Source organism: Chrysochloris asiatica, unplaced genomic scaffold (assembly GCF_000296735.1).
Source record: "Chrysochloris asiatica unplaced genomic scaffold, ChrAsi1.0 scaffold00225, whole genome shotgun sequence".
In the NCBI taxonomy this organism is placed as follows: Eukaryota; Metazoa; Chordata; class Mammalia; order Afrosoricida; family Chrysochloridae; genus Chrysochloris; species Chrysochloris asiatica.
Window position 1 is genome coordinate 2,708,691 of NW_006408743.1, and position 6,545 is coordinate 2,715,235.

At 35.2% G+C, this 6,545-nt stretch overlaps 1 pseudogene; it reads left to right on the forward strand.

Annotated features, from left to right (window-relative positions):
- The first annotated feature begins 1,394 nt into the window (after positions 1–1,394).
- On the forward strand, positions 1,395–1,794 carry LOC102811190 (annotated as a pseudogene).
- The last annotated feature ends 4,751 nt before the right edge of the window (positions 1,795–6,545 follow it).

Consider the following 6,545-nt stretch of genomic DNA (forward strand, 5'->3'; position numbering starts at 1 on the left):
AAAAATAAATATATTTAAATTATAATCAATATCTGAAACAAGTCCAAATTCTATTGTCAGACTTTGAATAATTTTAAAAATTGCTCTTAAAATAAAAACACAACTTTTTTTTCTAAACTGAGTTCCATCCTCTTTTTAAAACTTGTGACAATTTGGTGAGCTATACTGAACAATTACTCATATTATGAGGAAAATAAAGTGAGAGAAACAACTGATTTTCCAAACATCACAGAGCTAATAAATGATAAAACCAGCAATCAAATTTTAGTTTTAAGGTTCTAGCTGAGAGCAAATCATCATCTCCATATTACAGAATCTGAGCTGCAGAAGGAACTTAACATCATTTTAGCTGGAACTTTTCAAGACAGACAGAGTCTTCTGACTCTAACCTCTGAAAGATGACTCTGTCCTCTGGGTTCCAGAATCACCACTCATTCCCCAATGTTCTGCAGTCTATGGAGACTTGTGGTACCATGGGTTAATGGGCCAGACTGCAAAGTTGTTTCAATTGCAAGGTCAGTGGTTCAAGCACACCAGCTGCTCCTTGGAAACCCTATACAGGGTCACTATGAGTCGGAACCGAGTCAATGATAGTTCACAACAACAGCAACAACATGGAGGCTTAAGCGTTTCCAGTAGTTGCTAATCTCTGAGTTGCATCATCTTAGCTTGTTTGCCATCTCAGTGTTTTCTCCATTGTGAACAAATGCCTTTGTTAGTTCCCAATGGAATGACTGGTGCAAACACTTAGAATGCACGGTTGCTAACCCAATGGTTGGAGGGTTGAGTCCACCCATATAATACACTGAAGAAATATCTGGTGATCTACTTCCAAATAACCAGCCATGTACGATTCTATGGAGCATAGTTTTATTCTGACACATGGCAGTACTCATTATCAGAATCAATTCAAAGGCAACTTTTTTTTTTTTACACCAGTACTAGCATTCTGTGCTTTTTGTTTGCTTGTTTGTTTTTTCTGCTTAAATTATTTTATACCACTTTCTAACAAGTTTGCAATTTAAAATAATGACTATTAACTGAGTCAATGCTAGTGTGGCACTGTAGGATAATGCATTTAACCACAAGATCATTTTGAACTACAAGGCCAATGGTTCAAACTCACCAGTCACACCTTGGAAACTCTATATAGGGTCACTGTGAGTCAGAACCAACTCCATAAGACTTAACAACAACACATCATTCAGTGCAGAGTGACAATTTACTTAAATTATTGCAATTAGAATATGGTGAAAAAATTTCAGAACATTGATGATAAGATGAAATAATTACAACATACATAGTAACTCATTAACCCTACGAAACTGATTATTGCTTCCCCTCTCTCTTCTTCTGCACTGCCTACGGAGGAGGCGGCCATCACGACCGGTATCATGGATGCCCTCAGACTCCTAGTGAAGCCCAAGACTGTCAAGAAGAGGACCAAGAAGTTCATCTGGCATCAATCAGATTGTTATGTCAAAATTAAGTGTAACTGGAGCAAGCCCAGAGGCATTGACAACAGGTTGTGGAGAAGATTTAAGGGCCAGATCTTAATGCCCAACATTGGTTTCACGAGCAACAAGAAGACAAAACACATGCTGCCCAATGGCTTCCACAAGTTCCTGGTCCACAACGTCAAAGAGCTGGAGCAAATCTTACTGTGCAGAGATAGCTTACAACGTCTCTTCCAAGAACTGTAAAGATATCGTGGAAAGAGCAGCCCAGCTGGCCATCAGAGTCACTAATCCCAAGGCCAGGCTGCACAGCGAAGAAACTGATTATTTCAATTGACATAATTACAAGTAGGTAAATTTTTGCTGTGGATAATTCAAAAACAGCTGTAAAAGTATATCTACAAGAAACTGCCAAAAGCTCAAGCCAGATTCAGAAGACGATGTCAATTTTGGGATATAATTGCTGATGTCAGATGAAACTTGGTGAAAGTAGAGAATTCCAGGAGGAAGATGTTTACTTGTGCTTTATTGATTATGCAAAGTTTTTTTTTTTATTATGTGGATCATGACAAGCTATGGATAACATTGCAAATAATGTGTATTACAGAACACGTGATTGTGCATATTGTGTATATGAGGAACCTGTACATAGATCAAGAGGCAGTAGTTTGAGCAGAACAGGTGATACCAAATGGTTTAAAATCAGGAAAAGTGGGTGTTGTATTATTTCATCATACTTATTTAATATGTATACTGAGCAAATAATCAAAGATGATGGGTTATATTAAGAAGAGCATGGCATCAGGATTGGAGGAAGATTCATTAACAATCTATAGTATTCAGATGATACAACCTTGATTTCTGGAAGCCAAGAACACTTAAAATACTTACTGATAAAGATCAAAGAGTATGAATTTCACCTCAGTGTAAATAAAACAATAATCGTCACATTTGGACCAATAAATAACATCATGGTAAATGGAAGAAAAGATGGAATTTGTCAAAGACTTCATTTTGCTTGGATCCACAGTCATCACTCCTGAAAGCAGTAGTTAAGAAATCAAGCATCAAATTTTACTAAGCAATTCTGCTGCACAAGACCTCTTTAAACGGTTCAAGAGCAAAGATAGCAGTGTGAGGACTAAGGTATGCCTATTATAAGTCAAGGTATTTTCAATTTACTCATATGCATGTGAAAGTTGGATATTGAGAAAGAAAGAAAGCAGAAGAATCCATGCATTTGAGTTATGGTGTTGGAGAAGAAAAATGAAAGTTCTATGGAATACCTAAAGAACAAAAGAAGAAGTAAGCAAAAATATTTCTTATAAACAAAGATGATTAGATGTATACTCTTTCAAACTTCTGACATGCCATCAGGAGGCACCAGTTCCTGGAGAAGGATATTATACTTGGTAAAGTGGAGAGTCACCAAAAGAGAGGAAGACATCCCAATGGCATGTATTGACACCATGGCAATAGCATTGTGTAGCAACAATGTGGTAACAACATTGTGAGGATAGGACAGGACCAGGCTGTGCTATCTTCTGTTATGCACAGAGCTGCTGTGAGTTGGGACTGACTTTAAGACATCTAACAACAACAATTACTCAAGCATAGAAATAAAGAATTTGCTGTGCTTTTAAATGACACTATTCATAGCAATTTATTTTATGACAAATGCACATTGTGCATGGTCTTCGAAAGCTATACCCTCATATCATAAATTTCTGTTACAATTGTCTAGGGAACGTAAGTTCAATGACATTAATTACAGGGTCACATTTCAAAAGCACTTCTGTGTAGTATGAATTTAATATGTGTTTAACAAAGTTGACTTTTAAGGTGTTTTATGTAGCTATGTTGTAGAAGAGTCTGGAAAGCTGAAAAATGCACACATTTGTGTAGAAAAAGAAAATATACGGAGGCTCTGAGGCTGAGTATGTATTACAGAACTTGACTCACCAGGGATACATTGTATTCTAGTTCTGCTATATTTGGATGTATGCATCTCTTCAATAGGGAAATAAAAGCTCACTGCTTCTTCACAATGAAGTAATGAACAGCATAAATAGTTCATAAAACTTCTAGTTATGCATCATCTACCCAATAACAATCCACATAATATGTGAAAAAGTGTTATTACTGTTTTTGAAATAAATGTTTATATGGAGGTGATTATTTTCTGCTCTCATGTATTGTGTGAGGTTTTAATGTCCTCATATCTCAAATTCATTTATTTTAATATCCAATTCTTCAGTAATAATACACTTCTTTGATTTCAGCTTGTACAAATTTTCTTTTGGAGTATCTATGATTCTTCTTTGTCTATACAATACTTTTGTTTAGTTGCTGTTCATTTTAATATTGTATTATATTCTGATTTAGAATCATTGTATCATTTTAATTCCTTTTGTATATTTGAGATTGATTTTCTAAAATTAGAAACTATATGCATTGTCTATATGCATGTTAGCTGCCATCAAATCAATTCAGCTTATGCACACAACATGTGATTGTTTAGCGTTCTCTTTTAAAGTAATGATATAGTCATTCTACCAAGAATACTGGTGACAAATTTTAATATTTTCCTTGTCATATCTACTTCTCTCCTAAAAAATTTTATTGTAGTTAAGTGCCATGAAGTCGGTTTCAACTCATAGAGACACTGTATAGAGTTTCCAAGGTTTTAAATAATTTCCAGGAGCAGAAAGCCTCATCTTTCTCCCACAGAATGACTGGAGGGATCAAACAGGCAACCTTGTGTTTTACTGTCCAGTGCTTATCAAATGGAACCACCACACTAGTCAGTTACAAAGTATAATCTTGCCTTAAATGTATCCTTAACCCATCTTTTCATTTCCATTTGATTTGCCACTATCCAATATTCTTAATTCTCCAGTTTTCCTCTTCTAAAAATCTGTAACAGTATATTAGGAAAAGGGGCCAGTCTTTTTTTATTAACAATAATAACCTAATATCAAGGTTGTCTCCTAACAAGTCATATAGCTTTCCATCTATCTTTCTTTCTATTCAAGTAATCTTTCTGAAATAGCATATGAATACATTTGACGGCTACTTCAAATTCGATTTCAAATACTTCTAATAATTCACTACGCATTTCTTAGAGAATATGTCCAAACTCATTAGCATGTCCTTCTAATTTTTTTTCCATTAAATGATCTTGCCTACATTTGCAATTTTAATTATTACGCATTACAACTTTTCTACATCATATTCGCTTGAATAAACTCTTTACATTCATGTTGCTTTGAATATGGCAAATGTATCTTTGCTCCAGCTACTTAATTGCACCACATGCTCTGGAAGAAACAGGAAGACTAGCTGATGAAAAGGAGAAGCAGAAGCAGAAAAGGGAAGGTGGGAAGAGGAGAAGAGGAGAAAAATTGATAACAATTTTAGGCTGTTATTGTTTATGGGGTACTCAAAGGTGGATTGAGGAATGAATGAACTGCACATTTTCGTAAGACAACAATCTGTAATTAAGATACTATCCAAGTATCACTGGGTGCTAGAATATCTGTGAAAATATTATTAATTTGAGAAATGATATTTTCTTGTAAACATTCCAGAAAGTATAGTGTTTATAGGTGAAAAATTATTACACAAACTTCTTCAGTTGCAGAAGAGATCTTGAAAAATCTAATCAAGTCACAATAGATTCATTAAGTTATATTAATAGGAGAGAATGTCTGTTAACTTGAGGTCTCTTGTTAGGGTAAGTAGGATATATAAATTTGAACTCAAACCAAAGATCTTTTGATAATAGTAAACGATAGAAAATATCAACAGGGAGTTTTTCTTTTTTTTTCAATTCTCTTTCTATATAATATTTCCCCCTTTTTTGTTGTTAGTTTCCATTAAGTTGGTTTCAACCCAGTATAGGATTTTTGATGAGCTACTGGTGAGTTTGAACTGTCAATCTGTGGTTCAAATCTATCTTGTGGGCCTGTGCTTATCCTACAGCACCAAACCAAGACTCATTTTTTCCTACACTATCTACTATTATTGAACAGATATTTAAAGACCACTGATACTGAAGAACATAAGAGTATTATACAGTAAAGGATGTCCAAGATTCTTAATATGCCCTTGAAGTTGTTATATTAAATATTTTGAAATACATTATTTTACATAATATTCATGAAAACTTTAGAAAGTCATTGTTAGAGTGGCGCTGTGAGCTAATGTGCTGGATTGCAAGGTTTGTTTGAACCTCAGTAGGCAGTTCAAGCTTACCAGCCACTCTTCAAGAACCCTACACAGGGTCGCTATGGGTCAGAACCAACTAGATGGTGCTTTACAACAACAACATCAACATCATGAAGATGGTGTAGAACTGAGCAACATTTTGTCCTATTGTCCATATGTGACCAGAGTCTGAGCTGACTCTATGTTAACTGTAAACTGTAATCCTGCATTAGTTTCTTAAGGTTGACACAACAAATCATCATAAAATCTCTGGTTAAGAAAACACCTAAGAAATAAATGTATTATCTCACAAAAGGCTGGAAGTTCAAAATCAAGGTGTCAAGAGGTTTTGTAAGATAAGCAATGCTAGGTTGGCAGTCCAAACCCACCAGCCACTCTGCAGGAAAAGGATAAGGCTTTCTTCTACCATAGAGGTACATTCTGAGTCACAAACTACTGGAGGGCAGGGATTTGTTTGTTTGTTTTCTTTAGAGAACTTAAGAAACTTTTTTTTTTTTTTTCTCCTTTCCATGCAACTCTTCTACCTTCTGGTGCTTGTAGAAAATCCTTGGTGTTCTTTGACTTGTAGATACAAGGAAGACTCAAAAAAATTGTGGAAGAATTCTACTATATTTTAATTCTATTTTCCCAGAAACATTTTGAAGATCATTGGATGATCATTTCAATATCTACTTTTGTCTTCAGATGGCCTCACTCTATGTGTCTCTCTATATTAAATATCTGTCTCCTATCCCTTATGAGAAGTTCTGGTGTGGTACTGTGGGTTAATGCACTAGACTGCAAAGTCGGTTTGAACGGCAAGGTCAGTGGTTCAAGCTCACCAGTCAATCCTAGGAAAGCTATGGGTCAGAACCAACT